Consider the following 17,062-nt stretch of genomic DNA (forward strand, 5'->3'; position numbering starts at 1 on the left):
AGACAACAGGATTAACACGACCTGTTAAAGGGAATGCATCACCTCAATAGCCTTCATTATCCAATAGATTCCCCAAACCCCAAGCCATCACCCACAATTGCGATTTTTGATTTATTTAGTTGAGGGTTTTCTTTGGATTTGGACCGTTGTCAAATGTTTTGTGTCACGATGAAGCGAATGCATTGGAGATTAGCTGCGGAGGACAGGTTTTCATCATGCACGCAAGATAATCTTTTTAGACATGAATATGCTTGAGGGAACGTAGACATGCGGCGACTTAGGCTGGAACTGGGCTGAAACAGCAGCTCTCGCTGTGGAATTGGACCGATTTTCAATAGATTCAAGCTTTGTGTGCAGTTGGCGGCTGCATTGTGCCAGAAAAAAGGAAATTTAACATATTTGTGCCTTATGTTTTTACATAGATTTAACTGTAACGATGCTTAACCCCGTCATGACTGATAGTCCTAACAACGTAACCAGAATAAAAAGAAATCACATTTTCATTTATTATATTATATATATTGTGAGAAAGTGACAGGCAGAGTGCTGGAATCTCGGTATATCTCCCCAGATTTCTGACCTATGTGTGATCCAGTCAGTGGTGAACCTAGCCATCCTGCTGCCTGAGGCGGACGATCAAAAGACGCCCCCCCTACCCAAACTGAATACCGGGGGGAGGGGGGGTGTTTCATGTTTTGATCGTCCACCGCAGACAGCGCGGGGGTTGGGGTGCTAGTGGTAACATTACATTGAATAGAATGCAGTAATATGTTGTGCAGTAATACTTACCGGAGGAGGTCTTCCCACATTTCTTGTCACTTCCCTTTGGCCCACCATGTGGCTCCTCTTCCTTTGGGACATATATGTAGGGCTGGTTTTAGACAAAGTGGGGCCATGGGCAAAATTAAAAGTGGGGCCCCAAATGTTTACGGAAGTACAGAAAGTGAACAAAATGTAATCACTAATATCATCCACAGCAGGTTAGTTTTAGCTTCGGAGTTGCGGCATTACCACATATTTTAATAGGGAAAGTAAGGGCAGAGAAAAATTCAGCAAAAGCTCAATGACTCAATGAAAAACACTGTGGGAAAAAACTTGTGTTTTCGCACTTTTTTCTCCAGTGTTGTTTTTGCAGTGCTTGGCCTAATTCTTAGGCTAAGACCCCACGGGTCGTCCCACAGCAAAAAAACACTGTGGCAAAAACCGTGGCAGCAATGCATTGCGGTTCTTTCTGCAGCGCTTTAGATAGAAAGTTTGCAGGGTTTTCCTCTGCAGACTTTCTGTTACAATTATACCTATAGGGAATCTGCCGGCATTTCCGTAGGTATAATCGACATGCTGCAATTTCCAAAACCGCGCCAGTTATGGAAATCGTGACGTGTTTGCACTGCACTTTTTACCGCAAAGTGGGCATGGGATTTGCTAGAATTTCATCCACTTTTCGCTGACTGTAAGATGCCAAGATTTTCCCTGTGTGGCCCGGCCTTAAGGAGGTTGTTCAGGAATTACAGGCTTCAGCAAGGAGGCCGGGGAAGGTGAAAAATAAAACCCACACTCACCTGTCCCTGGTCCTTCCACCCCTGTCTGGTCCAGCAGCGCCCCAGGGCTTGTTCCAGCGGCCGCCCTCACAACATGTAACCAATGAGGCCAATCAGGGGCCACAGCAGCCTAAAGAAAGGAACCTGGATGTCTCACATGTGTCACCTGTGATGTCACTCACATACGTCACCTGTGACGTGTCCTTTCCTTTGGCTGCTGATCGGCCTCACCAGTCATGTGCGGCAAGTACTTCTGCCAGAAAAAACCCACGCTGCTGATGACATCGGGCAGGGCCGCCGATAGGCCAGTATTACCGCTACTGGCGTCAGGGGCCCGGCCAAATTGAAAAATGGGGGGGGGGGGGGGCGATTTTGGCCGGCCCCCTGGCGCCTGCAGCAGCAATTGTGCCCTGGGCCGGCGTCACTGTAGTATAGTCGGGCAAGTACCGGGGCCCTCAGAGCCTCTTGGGGCCCCCCGGCACTTGCCTGTCTCGATTTCAGCTCATCGGCGTCCGACGGACAGCTGAATACACAGGCGATTAAAGCAGGAGCTCAGCTCAGCTCCTGCTTTAATGCTGCGCCCGGCTTCAGCGTGTGTAGGCGCGATGTGATGACGTCACATCGCGCTTACACCTGTCAGTGGAGTGAGAGGAGCGTCAGAGAGAGGAGCGGCAAGGGAGCGATGGAAGGAAGGGTGAGTGTAAATAAGTGTTTGTTTTGTGTTTAACGTAATGAAGGGGGCCCATGAAACTGGGGGCAAATGAAGGGGAGGGGGGGGAACGGCATGACACTGTGGAAGATGAAGGGGGTGGGGAGAGAATGGCATGACACTGGGGCAGATGAAAGGGGGGAGAATGACATTACACTGGGGCAGATGAGGAGGGGAGAATGGCATTACACTGGGGCAGATGAAGGGGGGAGAATGGCATTACACTGGGGCAGATGAGGGGGGGAGAATGGCATTACACTGGGGCAGATGAAGTGGGAGAATGGCATGACACTGGGGCAGATGAGGGGGGAGAATGGCATTACACTGGGGCAGATGAAGTGGGAGAATGGCATTACACTGGGGCAGATGAAGTGGGAGAATGGCATGACACTGGGGAAGATGAAGGGGGTGGGGAGAGAATGGCATGGACACTGGGGCAGATGAAGGGGGGGAATGGCATGACACTGGGGCAGATGAAGGGGGGAATGACATGACACTGGGGTATAATGGTAGACATGTATGGAAGCAAACACAGATAGATAGATAGATAGATAGATAGATAGATAGATAGATAGATAGGAGATAGATAGATAGGAGATAGATAGATAGATAGATAGATAGATGATAGATAGATAGATAGATAGATAGATAGATAGATATGAGATAATGCTCAGTAATGCTAATTTACTGTTAATGCTCAGACGAGCAGGATTTTGTTCCTTCCTGTTTTGCCTGAAGTTAAGGCTGTATTTTATTTTGCTCATTTTTGTACCTGACGTGAAGGTTTATTCATTTTGTGTGTTTTTTTTTTTTCTTTTTGTTAAATAAACCTATTTGCTGCAGTTTTGTGTCCCTGTCTCTGACTGTTTGGGTCCACACCACTGCTTCTACCGGGCTACCTTCCACACATATGGTGTTTCGGATGCGGGCATACCCAATTTAAACAGTCTTAAAGACACATTCACCCATTTCTTTTCCCTCTCCTATGTCCTTGGTGAAGGCTGCAGGAGAGATTAAAAAGGAAATTGCGCACCTATCTTCTCCATGGCTGAATGGATCTGAGGGGGGTGGCGGTTTGTGCGCGTTGTTATTTTTGCTTATAGTCTTTGGCGGCAGTTTGGGCTGCACACCACACCACATACATCCACTGAGGGTGAATATTAGCAGCCGGGATCCAGAGAGAGAAGGCAGAATCAGCGCTGACAAAAAGACTCCCATTGAGTTCAATTGGTTCCGTCTTCCGCACGGAACACATTGAAATCAATGCAATAAAAAGCCTCCCATTGATATATTATCACTAAGAACAAATACAAGTAACGTTTATTCGTACATGATGTAACTGTAATATTAATCCAATAACAATATCGTCCTCAAGTGCTCCCACTAAGCCGGTCCCACTCTTTTTTCGTAAAATTGTTGTGTGAGCCGATCACACCCACTACTCATATAAGTATCATAAGTATCAACACAAGTCACAAATTTTTGAGCAAAAACTAATTTATACAAAAATTAGGGACTCATATATACTAATTCCAGGAGTAAAAATGATCATAGCTCAAGTATATACAATCCATACAGAATGCCTTTGTTTAATGTAAAGTAACGAGTTTCTTTGATCCTGAATACAATTACGTTTTTTTTAATTAATTACATTTGTGAGATTCACAGATCAGATTTTACACTCCAAAGCCGTAAGTAGAAGTGTCTGAACAAAGTATGGCAAAACACATCGAGCTGAGAGAACACAAATCAGTTGTTACTGGAGGTGTAAAAGGGGGTTTGGGTGTTGTCGCCTCACATTTGTTCCTCTTGTTAACATAGCAGATGGAAAACCGCACAGACATCATGGACGTCATTGAAAAGCTGAAGAATCCAAACAGAAGACAGGACAGTCTATTAATACAATACAGTCTGCTGCATTCCTTTGTATGGAAATAACTCGACATTTATGTATACAAAAGGTTTTGTAGCAATTTTCCCGAAACTATTGTAAAAAATGATAAGCTACAGTAAAAAGACTAAATGCTACAACAGCTTAAAATCTTGGCAAATTTTTGCTGAGATTGGAAGAACTGCTCTCCAAGTTGGCCCCTATGATGGGAATTTAGGGGGCGTCTGTGTCCGCCCGGTGGGTCTTTGTCCTATTTCCCGGGGAAACTGGATAGGGGACAGGTCTCGGCAGTAAGTTTTAAAACCCATTTGCTCTATTTCGATGATTATAAAGCAGATCCTATCCTGGAATTAGCTTGACTGTGAACTCTCGGCTTTGATCTTGATTTGTACAAGTTTTCTGTTTTGGATATCCTGCTCTCTCCTGGTTTAACCTTGCTTGTTTTTGTTCTGTTTCCTGGTCACATTTCAGTTTGAAGTTGTATCTATATTTTACGTTAGATACTGGTCTAATAATCTGGGTCCTAATTCAGCCAAGTCCATCCCGTTTCAAAGCGCACACTGCTAAAGACATCAGGGTATTCTTATCAACAAGGGCAGTGTGAGATTAAGGTAGATTGTTCTACTTTTTTCAGGCAGAAACCTGGCAGACCCCATTATAGTCTATGGGGTCCTCAGGTCTCTGCAGGTAACCCATTTTTAAAGGGATTCTACCATTAAAATTGAATTTTTTGTCGGTCACACGCTGGAATAGCCTTAAGAAAGGCTATTCTTCTCTTACTTTTAGATGTCTTCTCCGCGTCGCCGCTCCGTAGGAATCCTGGTTTTTCGTCGGTATGCAAATGAGTTCTCTCGCAGCACTGGGGGCATCCCCAATGTTGCGAGAGAACTCTCCAGCGCCGCCTCAATCTTCTTCAGAATCGGCCTCTTCACGTGTCTTCTTCCGGTGTTGAGGGTCAAACTTGTAGGCCTTAGGCAGAGCCGACTGCGCATGCCCACAGGCCACAAGAAAATGGCCACTTACTTACTGTGTAAGTGGCCATTTTTCTTGTGGCCGTGGGCATGCACAGTCGGCTCTGCCCAAGGCCTAGAAGTTTGACCCCCAGTGCCGGAAGAAGACACGTGAAGAGGCCGATTCTGAAGAAGATAGAGGCGGCGCTGGAGAGTTCTCTCGCAGCATTGAGGACGCCCCCAGTGCTGTTTGAGCACTGGGGACCACCCCAAGTACTTCGAGAGAACTCATTTGCATACCAACGAAAACCGGGATTTCTATAGAAAGGCGATGCGGAGAAGACAACTAAAGGTAGGAGAAGAACATCCTTTCTTAAGACTATTCCTATTTTAATGGTAGAATCCCTTTAAGTGGTTTGATTTTCTGTTTTTCAAGTCCACAAGTGGACCCGAAGAACGGAATCCCAAGCACTGGTGTGAACCTAGCGTCAGCAAGCAGATAAAAGTAAAAAGACTATAGCAAATAAATAAACAGGTTTATGTAAAAAAAAAAAAAAAAAAAAAACCTCAATCAACAGGAAATATTATTTTAAAAGACCCAAAACATAAAATACACAGTATTCACCCCTAAAATCCTCAGGCAGTCTTAGCTTACAACTCAGGAGAATTGTTGAGCCCCATTGGCATGTGAATGGTATAGCTTTACCTACCATACTTATGGCCACCAGCACATGTAGGTACGGCGTGTTATAATATAAAGGAGACTTTGTCTATGAACTGTTTCTACAGCTCTTATATCCAAGACCATATTGCTGCTACATTTGTGCACTCACTTTAATGAACTTATCTTATATTACCCTGGAGAGCCCCTTTAAGACCAGATATAAATATATGAATATTGTCAAATTATTCATGTTCTCTGTTTGTAAGCTTCACCATGATATATAATAACTGACATAAGACAATAACATCAAGAAAATCAAAGGAACTATTCCCATAAAGGTGTCTGTGAATTTACAGTATTTTTCACTACTAGTAGTCAGGAGAAGGGGAGGTGATGTATCTCTGGTGCCCCCTTGTGTGACAGACAAATAAAACCAAACAGTAAAAGGAAGCAAAACCTAAATACTGGTAGCCCTTGCACCGCATAGGGAAAAGGGCTGTGACTGCTGTGATGGGGGTTACTATGTGATTTTTTAAATCAGCTTGCCTCCGCCCCATGTTTTGATTAGGTCATATCATAAATAAAAGTGAATTTATAAATTGACTAGGGGGCACGTGGGTCAGGCACTCACCCTCCAGCAGTCGGTTGTGAGGAAACGGCTTTTCAGAACCCAGCGTTATGGCAGACCTGGAAAGGCTCATTTTCGAAAAAATGCAGGCAGGCGGCAGTGGATGGCTTCAGGAGGTCTTCAACCGGGCTTCTGCACAGCTGCGGCCTGGTGAAGATGTAGGGTCCCACGATCCCCAGGAGGCTCCTCGGCCTTCTACTAGGCCTCATCGTCGGGTTCGGCGGCCTGCCCGCCTCAGCCCCAGCCCGCCGGCGCGTGGTGGTAAGCGGAGTGTTCCGGCGGGGTCTGGGGCTGGGGGGGGAGCATCCTCCGGGCACGTTGGGAGCAGAGGCCGCCGTCCCCGTCACGCTGGGCCGCAGCCGCGGCCTACCTCTTTACCCGGCAGCCCTCCTGGGGCATGCCGGAGCCGTGTCCACAGCGCCACCGGAAGGTCTCCTGCAGGAGCAGGAGGCGAAGATCTACACACTGCCAGGCTGGAGCCTGGTAGTAGTTCTTACCGCCCCGTCGGCGTGCCGGCGGCCCTGCCGCGCGCGAGATCCCGGCCTCCTGCAGGAGCAGGAGGTGAAGCCGCGCCCCCTACCAGGCCGGAGCCTGGTAGTAGTACTTACCGCCCCGTCGGCGCGCCGGCGGCCCTGCCGCGCGCGAGATCCCGGCCTTCTGCTGGAGCAGGAGGTGAAGCCGCGCCCCCCAACAGGCTGGAGCCTGCTAACAGCGTCCGGCGCCATCTTGTTGGAGACCACGGGGACCCGTGTCATCCAGGGGGCGGAGCCTCCTCGGCAGCCGTGGCCACGCCCCCTGCTAGGCCCAGCCAGGTAGGCCGCAGGCCTGAAGATGCCGTCACAAATCACCGCGGGGATCGCCAGCCTCCCTCAGGAGTGGGAGGTGAAGACCAGGTGCTGGAATCGGGTGAGCTGTGTTTACCCGGGGCAGGTGGTCAACAGCCCCTGCCTCCGGTTGGTGGGGATGGGCGGTCGGCAGGTCAGGGGGGGGGTGAGGCCTACTCCACTAGGGATACTGATGCGGGGAGCTTAGACATGATTCCCCCAACCCCTCCCCCCCCTGCCTTGTCTCTCCCCTCGTTGCCACCAATGCGACACACCAGTTCCCCCAGTCAGGGCCGTCTTGAACTTCACCATACGCACTCCCAGCCCCCTCGGTACCCACGCTCCCCAGGTTCAGAGGTTACCCGGGCGGGTTCGCCCTATAGGAGGAATCGCAGGCATTCTCGGGGTGGTGATACTGGAGGGCGTTTTTCGGCGGGGTCTGGGCGCAGGTCCCGTTCACATACCTCCTCTCGTTCTTCTCTTTCCTCAGGGACCAGCACTTTCCACCATCACCGTCGTCATAGGAGGGAGGATTCTCATCACCGTTGCCACAGCCGTTCCCGTTGCTGTTCTCACCGTTCTCCCAGATCGCGCAGCCGCCTTTCCCAGGGACATGGGAGGGCGCATTTCAGAGGTCCTTCTCACGCTTCACATCGAGGGGACAGAAGCCACGCTGCGTCCCGCAGCCCGCAGCTACCTCGTTCCTCTCCGTCAGCCACATCCAGATCTCGCCGCCCTGCTACCGCATCGGCTCAAGATTCGACGACTGGACCGCAGCAGCCTGGGACGGTCACGGGGACCAGATCCGACGGTGAGTTGACTTGTCTCCCAGCCTGGTTGTCCCTTGCTAACCCGTCCCCAGGAGAAGATCTCGCCTCCTTTCTACGGCGTATTCTAGCCACTGTAGAAAATTCCCCCTCAGATAGAGTCCCGGGGGAGGGTGTCGGCGGCCTTGCGCCTTCGCCGGCTCCCTTTCCCACGGGTTTAACGTTCAGGGATTCGATTTTCTGTGGGGTCTCCCCGCTCGGCACGCATGTGCCGGCAGAGACCCGGGAGAAAATCGTTTCGGGTGAATACATAGATATCTGGTCCCTGTTGTCTACTGACCATGGGACCGTTGATAAAGAACGGACTTTTGAGAGAGGTTCGGACAGGAAACCGAAAGTTGCAAAGACTTTCGGTAATTGGCTTCAGGCCTTTGCGATTTTTGCGCACATCATGTGTCAGCACCATCCGGGTAAAGGCCCAGAACTCTTTATCTATATGGATACTATCTATGGCGCCCACAAGCTGCACGGTGGTGCAGCTTGGTGGCGTTATGACGAGGAATTCAGACGTCGGTTGGCTATGTCCCCAGCCGTCGGCTGGGCATCTAAGGCTATGGACGTCTGGGTTCATCTCATCCTCTCTCAGAAGCCCCAGAAGTCCTTTCCAGCGGGTTCCGGAGGCTCTTCCTCCGGTCAGGGCTCCATTCCCCACAAGCCGACAGGATCCTGTTGGCTTTACAATGAAGGACACTGTAGGTTCTTCAACTCCTGCAGATTCCGGCACGATTGCTCGATCTGCGGGGGTAATCATGCGGCCCTTAAATGCTCACGTCGGGGAAAAAATCTATCCAAGCTGGGTTCTGCCGGCGCAGGCGAGAACTCCGGTGAGAGGCTCGGTGCTTCGGCAGTGGCTAAAGCTGTACCCGCGGAAGCGGGATGCAAGGATGCTTGAGGACGGCTTTAGTCTCGGTTTTGTCATCCCGTTTGAGGAGTCGCCTGTCTCCTCCTTTTCTGGTAACCTTCGTTCTGTTTTGGCTGACGAGCCTTTGGCTTGGGACAAGGTGATGAAGGAGGTTGCGTTTAACCGAATGGCTGGCCCGTTTGACGAGCCACCCTTTCCTAACTTCAGGGTTTCTCCATTGGGTTTAGTGCCCAAGCGGGAGCCCGGTAAGTTTCGCCTTATTCATCATTTGTCCTATCCCAAAGGGGAGTCGGTTAACGATGGTATCGGTAAGGAGTTGTCGGCGGTTTCTTACACGTCTTTTGACAGGGCCGTAGATTTTGTCCGTCAGGCCGGAAGGGGTGCTCTGTTAGCAAAATCGGATATCGAGTCTGCGTTCCGATTACTCCCCATTCATCCTGACTGTTTTCACCTCCTTGGCTGTTCATTACGCGAAAAATTTTTCGTAGACATGTGCTTGCCAATGGGGTGTTCTATTTCGTGTTCTTACTTTGAGCTTTTTTCCTCTTTTTTGGAATGGGTTGTGCGCTTTGAGACAGGATATCAATCCATTTTGCATTATTTGGATGATTTCCTTTTCGTTGGGCCGCCGGATTCTCCAGTTTGCGAATTTTTGTTGCGTTCTTTTCAGTCGTTAATGGCGTCGTGCGGGGTTCCCCTTTCCAAAGAAAAGACGGTCGGGCCTTTGACCTGCCTTTCTTTTCTCGGCATCGAGATCGATTCGGTCGCCATGGTTTTTCGTTTGCCCGTAGACAAGCTAGATCGCTTAGTGCATGAAGTTGATTCGGCCGTGCGTTCTAAGAAGGTCACTTTGCATCAAATGCAGGTCCTGTTAGGTCTCTTAAATTTTGCGTGCAAAGTGATCCCTATGGGACGTACCTTTTGCCGTCGTCTGTCCTTGGCTACTAAAGGGGTTGCGCAGCCGCACCATTTTATTAGAATTACTAGGACGTTGCGTGAGGATTTGAAGGTTTGGCAGCGTTTTTTGACGTCTTTTAACGGGCGTGCGGTTTGTCAATCTCAGTTCGTGGCTAATTCCGACCTTCCCCTTTTTACAGACGCCGCGGGGAGCGACGGTTTTGGGGCGGTTCTGGGCCGGAGGTGGTGTAGGGCCCAGTGGCCCCCCTCCTGGGTTGACAGGGGTCTAGTTAAAAATCTGGCACTCCTCGAGCTGTTTCCTATTGTAGTTGCCGTGGAGTTGTGGGGACGGGACATCAGCAATTGCCGTATATGTTTTTGGTCTGACAATATGTCGGCCGTGCAGGCAGTGAACAGCTTATCCTCCTCCTCTTTGGAGGTGTTAGCCCTTCTTAGGCATTTGGTTCTTCGTTGCCTGCAGGCCAACATCTGGTTCCGTGCCCGGCATGTTCCAGGTACTCAGAATGCCATTGCTGATGCCTTGTCCCGTTCTAACTTTCAGCTTTTTCGCTCTTTGCACCCATCAGCGGAGGAGGAGGGGACGCCATGCCCGTCGGCCTTGTGGACCTTGTTGGAGACGATTTGATGTCCCTGGTTCAGAAGTCAGTGGCCCCGTCCACTTGGCGGGGTCATGTTGGAGCTTGGCGGCAATTTTTGTCCACCTCTGGCGGTTCTTTACCCGCGGAGGATCACCTTTTGGCTCAGCTGGTCTTATCATTTTTAGCTTGTCTTCGCGATCAGGGGGTCTCGGCCGCCACGGCGGCGCGGAAGCTCGCGGGGATTGCCTTTATGTTTAAACTTTTGGGTCGTTGCGATGTTACGAAATCATTTTTAGTTAGGCAAATTCTGAAGGGATGGCGGAAGGAATCGGGCCGCCGCGATATGCGTCGTCCCGTTTCCTTTCAGTTGTTGGAAAAATTGTTGCATGTTCTTCCCAGTGTGTGTGTTGATGAGAGTGAAGTCCTTCTTTTTCGAGTCGCCTTTTCCTTGGCTTTCTTTTGTGCCTTGCGGATTGGTGAGCTCCTCCCTTCTAGTAAATCTTCCGGCGGGGGCCTGGCTATTGGGGACATTTTTTACTCGGAGTCAGAGGTTCGTATCTGTATCCGTCATTCCAAGACGGATGTGTATGGACAGGGGTCGTGGGTTCCCATTCGCCCTTCAGGGTCACTTTTTTGTCCCGTGCGTTTAGTTGGGGAATTTTTAGATCGCCGTTTTCGGTCTCCGGTGTTTTTGGTACATAGTTCGGGCCTTCCTCTAACGCGCTTTCAGTTTTCGGCGGTTTTTCGTTCCGCTCTACGTTTTTTGGGCTTTAATCCGGGAGAGTTCGGCACTCATTCATTCCGCATAGGGGCGGCCACTACGGCCGACCTTTGTGGTTTGGGTTCGGAATCCATTAAGAGATTGGGTAGGTGGAAATCCGATTGCTTCCGCCGTTATGTTAGGCCGGATTTGATGCTTGTGTGACCTTTTTTCGTTGTTCATTTTACGTCTGTTGTTTTTTGTTTTCTTTTTCAGGTCCGTCCCCTGTCTCTGTGTGGATCCTGGGCGATTCTTACGTTTTTTGGGCTGCGCGCAGAGCGGCGGTGCGTCCAATTGGCCTCTCCCTTGGCCTCACCGGTATTTCTGTACACTGGGTGGGCATTAGAGGCCTTAAATGGGTGCAGATCCTAGCGGAGGTTGCGAAGATTAGCTGTCAGGTCTCAGGGACGGTTGTTTTAGTTGTCCATGCAGGGGGGAACGATTTGGGGAAAGTGAAGCTCGGTGACCTAATTTCGGTCATCCGTCAAGATTTCACTCGTCTGTCGGAGTTTTTTCCTAGGGTCATTCCTGTGTGGTCTGAAGTTGTCCCCAGGGCTCGGTGGCGGGGCGCTCGCTCACATGCTGCGCTGGAGCGTTCCCGGAAGGTTTTGAACGTGCGAGTTGCCAAGCACGTATGTGCTTTGGGCGGTGTTGCAATTAGGCATGCTGAGCTCTCTGGGGACAATAGGGATTTGTTGCTGCCGGATGGGGTTCACTTGAACCCCATTGGTCTGGACATCTTCCTGTCTGCTTTGCAGGATGGTGTGGAGAGGGCCCTCCTTTTGGCTGGTGGGGTTGGTCAGAGCCAGTTGTAGGGGGTACACTGTCTCCTCTGTGGCGGGTGTGTCCCACATTCCGTGGGACGAACAGCAGTTTAGCAGTCCTGCTGTCTACCAGCGGACTGATTTGGAGGAAGACAAGAGGAAGACAGTATTGGGTTTATTTTTGTTAATTTACGTTAATAAAAGCTGTGGCCAACCCACTTAAACCACATTTAATTTGTCCTGGCCTTATTTGGGGGTTTTTAGGGGCGGAGGTTTTTTGTTCTTGTAAGGTTCATTCTCAGCAGTCTGGTAGCCCTTGCACCGCATAGGGAAAAGGGCTGTGACTGCTGTGATGGGGGTTACTATGTGATTTTTTAAATCAGCTTGCCTCCGCCCCATGTTTTGATTAGGTCATATCATAAATAAAAGTGAATTTATAAATTGACTAGGGGGCACGTGGGTCAGGCACTCACCCTCCAGCAGTCGGTTGTGAGGAAACGCCCGCCCACCCTTGCCCTCGCGGTATATTGTTTTCCTTGGTTTTTTCATTCTTTGTTGTCACAGCAGGCGGGTGTGTCCCACATTCCGTGGGACGAACAGCAGTTTAGCAGTCCTGCTGTCTACCAGCGGACTGATTTGGAGGAAGACAAGAGGAAGACAGTATTGGGTTTATTTTTGTTAATTTACGTTAATAAAAGCTGTGGCCAACCCACTTAAACCACATTTAATTTGTCCTGGCCTTATTTGGGGGTTTTTAGGGGCGGAGGTTTTTTGTTCTTGTAAGGTTCATTCTCAGCAGTCATGATAAAAATGCAGCCCTGCACTGATTTCATTTGTGTTTTCTCAGGAAAGGTCCTACTATTTTTGATGCTGACCGAGAACCTTTTGCACCTATAAAATATGCAATAAATTTACTTAGTTCAGCTTAAAGGGCTTGTCCAGGATACATTTTCATATAGGCCGGGGGAGGTAAAAAACAAAACAAAAAACTTTCCCCCAGTGCTTCCTAGCACAGTCCACCCCTCTTCCAGCGGAGGTCCCGCCGCACATGACCGCGGAGGCCAAGGGCATGTCACAGCCCGGACAAGGCTCAGACCGCGCTGCAAGGATTCTGGAGCACAGGGAACAGGTGAGTATGATTTTTTTTTTTTTTTACAATTTTTTTTCACCTCCTCCCGGTCTATTTAAAATATAAAAATTTTGCCTGGGCAACTGCTTTAGGCTCTGTTCAGATTTCTTTCAGTGTCTGAAGTTACGCATATTTGACAGTGAAAACGTTAGCGTATTTTTCTGTTTTTCCCATTGAATTGACAGATTTGTCTCTTTTTCTTTGACTCTGAAGGAGCAGAAAATGGGAAAAAAAAGAAAGAAAAAGAAAACAAGGGAGGTATGAAAAGAGTTTTGTTGCTATATAAACAATTACAGGCCACAAGCACATGACCATATGCCCTGTACGGGTCCAGCAGAACGGACAGCGCATGGAAGGCATTTGTAAGTCACCCATGTTCTCTACAGACCTGTACGTTTCAATGAATGAGCCATAAAATGGATAGGAACTGCCCCAGTTTGGTGTGCTGGTTCTTGGACCCCACACAGACCTGCGAAAAATACAGTTGTGCATAATGGCCATAGAAGATAATGGGCCAATGTGCTATTCATTATTAAAAACAGCACATTAGCTAAAAAATATGGTTGTGTGCATGGAGTCTTAGGCCTCCTTCACACATCTGTTTTTAGTTAGAGAGGATCTTTCACCATGTGCAACAAGTCCATAAATTAATAGCTACTATTCCACTGATTCAGGCACAGTAGGAATTTTTTCACGAGCCCCCACCATTCCTGAGCAATCAGTGCTATTATTTCTGGTGCTAGGTTCGCACCTGCGTTCGGCACTCCGTTCTGTGGTTTCCGTCTTCTGCATGCAAGAAGACAGAAACCACAGACAGGTGTTTTTAATCTGGACACAGAGTCGGACATGCAGTACTCTGTGTCCGGATTTAAAAAAACGGTTTTGCAGCGGAGAGCATAAAACGCTCACCGCCGCTGACGGCTGGACAGCTTTCTCACCCATTCAAATGAATGGGTGAGAAAGAGTCCTGCAGGTTTCCGTCTCCTGCCTCTGTTTTGTGCAGGAAACGGAAACCTGCAAAACGGAGACCGGGCGCAGATGTGAACGAGCCCTGATATACTATTTAGTCTCTGTACTGTGAGGAGGGCGGTGTCAGGCAGGAGCAGACAAGGGGGTGTGATTCTGAGATCTGACGATGGCTGCTTCTGGTTAGAGCTCTGAGTCACGCCCCCTGCCTGACACCACCCTTCTGACATTACAGAGCTTAGATAGCACATCAGACATCAGAACTAACCCTGGGTTCACATTAGTGTTTGAGTCTCAATATCAGTGGAGAGAAAAGTCCTGCAGGGAGGACTTTTCCCTCTGCTGTTTTCGTTAGGAACCTGGGAGACCCCATTATAATCCATGGGGTCCTCAGCTTCCCGCGTGTAACCACTTTTTAAGTGGATAGCAGATTCCATTCTGTTTTTCGGGTCCCCAAGTGGACCCAAAGGAAGGAAACCTGAGTGCTAGTGTGAACCTAGTGTAACTGTGTTACTCAGGAACGGTAAGGATTATTAGGGCATGAAAGGAAACTTTGTGCTCTGTTTGTCCCTATACCCAATAGACTTGTGAGAGTGAAATCTACTATTCCAGGCTGAGAATCTGTCAAAGTATTGTTACTCTTCCATGACCCCGCTATTTGGCAATAATCACTGTAGAGTAGACAGTAAAATGAGATGTCTTCTGTACCAATCAAGAGTACTATGGTGACAACTAGTGGTCAATGTGAAAACTACAATAAGGTATAGTTGATTTTTATTTTGATTGTTAAGACAAAATGCAATAAAATTTGATATCTGCAGCTTAAATCCTCATGGAACAAACAATCATGCATGTGAAAATAATATTATGACTAAATCTTTACATCTATGGCAGTGTATCCCAGACTCGGGGTACCCTTGGAAAATAAAACTATTTCCTTGGGACACCTCTACCAAATAATTTTTACCAAAAGACAAAAAACTATAGTTTTGAAGTGTTTTTTAGCTCAATTTTTAAAATTACAGCTGGAACCAAATCAAAACTTCATCTTCAAAGCTACACCATGCTATACTTTCCACCCAGGATCTGAATCCGAACTATGCCCAAGTTATCCAATTGTTATATAATACGACAACTGGTCCCCTCAAATCATGTATCTGGTGTCCTTTTCCAGGTTTGATGGAATGCTGATCATGTAGTATTTAGTGTGTGTGTGATATATATATATATATATATATATATATATATATATATATATATATATATATATATCAGGCACCACAAGCTTGTAACAGGGACGCAGCACCATATAGGAATACCTGTATGCTACATTGCATCCATTCCATTGTCATGGAAGCTTTATTCCTGCAATCATTAATTGACTTTTATATTCTATATAATGGCATATGATCATGAGAATTAGCATGGTAGGTAACAATCTGCTATAAGATTCATTATTGTATACCTCCCAACTGTCCCAGATTCAGCAGGACAGTCCTGGATTTTGGGTGCTGTCCTGGTTGGTGGGAAGTATGTCCTGGCTTCAACCAATCCATGTCCTGATAGACTGAAAGAGATAGATGTTGACTGCTTGGACTTATATAGTCAATGAGTGGTTGTCATCTGGTTGAAATAGTTCCTATTTGTTCTGACGTTAGTAGACGTACACATGAGATATATGATAGGAAACCCTACTGACCGACCATCTGATGTGTATGAGGATTTCAAAATGCCGGATCCTTTGATTCTCAAGGAGATAAGTCTCTACCAAAGGAATCTTTCTAATCTCTCCCCATGGCCTTGTTGTTCATAAAAACCATTCAGAGCTTAACCCTTTATTTCTGGACAATGTCGATTAACAAGGCCAGGCTTGGACTAGCACAATGGGGTACTGTGAATCCTCTGATGGGCCATGCACCTTTACAGGGCCTAACCGCCCCTCTCCTCATCCCTAGACAGTTTATCGGCTGGATTAGTACCAGCTATCAGATCCGCCTCCTTTTCGGGAAGCTGATGAACATCTATCAGCAGGTTCACTTCTCCAGAGTGCTGACCACCGCCACTCAGTGCATGTCATCCTCCAGAGTTCTGACTACATCTCAGTACTATTATTATTATTTATTTATATAGCACCATTAATTCCATGGTGCTTTACATTTGGGGGATACATACAGTACACAAAATATACAGGTAGATATAATACTAACAGTGATCGGCTGGCACAGTGGGGTAGGGGGCCCTGCCCACGAGGGCTTACAATCTATGAGGGAAGGGGGGTAGAGACAGAAGGAGAGGGGGAGACTGTACAGATGGGGGTGCGGTGATAGTGTTATTGGAGGTTGTAGGCCTTCCTGAATAGGTGAGTCTTCAGGGCCTTCTTGAAGCCTGTGATTGTGGGGGTCAGTCTTATGTGTCTTGGTAAAGAGTTCCAGATTATGGTGGATGCACGGGAGAAATCCTGGAGACGGTTGTGTGAGGAGCGGATGAGGGCAGAGCGGAGTAGGAGGTCATTGGAGGATCTGAGGTTACGTGTAGGCAGGTAGTGGGAGATTAGGTCAGAGATATATGGAGGGGACAGGTTGTGGATGGCTTTGTATGTTAACGTTAATAGCTTGAACTCAATTCGCTGGGCTATGGGTAGCCAGTGGAGGGACTGGCAGAGGGGAGCAGCCGATGAAGATCGGGGGGTGAGGTGGATTAAGCGAGCAGCGCAGTTTAAGGTGGACCGGAGGGGGGCGTACGTGTCATCTCCAGAGTGCTGACTACATCTCAGTACATGTCATCTCCAGAGTTCTGACCGCCCTCCATCAGTAAATACTAATGATCACCATCTATAGTGCCATATTCTCCACAAAGCAGTCCGCCACCTATCAGCTCCCCCTACAAAATACTGACCACCATCTGTCAGCAGCTTCTTCTACAAATAAAGGCAATTATCATCAGCTCAGTATTAAGTATCACCTTGAAGGTGAGCACATTGTATAAGGACTGTTCATACCAGCCCACAAGAACCTAGTTCATCCATTCAGTCTGTGACCATCTATCTGCACTTAT

The sequence above is a fragment of the Leptodactylus fuscus genome, chromosome 2, assembly GCF_031893055.1.
Source record: "Leptodactylus fuscus isolate aLepFus1 chromosome 2, aLepFus1.hap2, whole genome shotgun sequence".
Lineage (NCBI taxonomy): Eukaryota > Metazoa > Chordata > Amphibia > Anura > Leptodactylidae > Leptodactylus > Leptodactylus fuscus.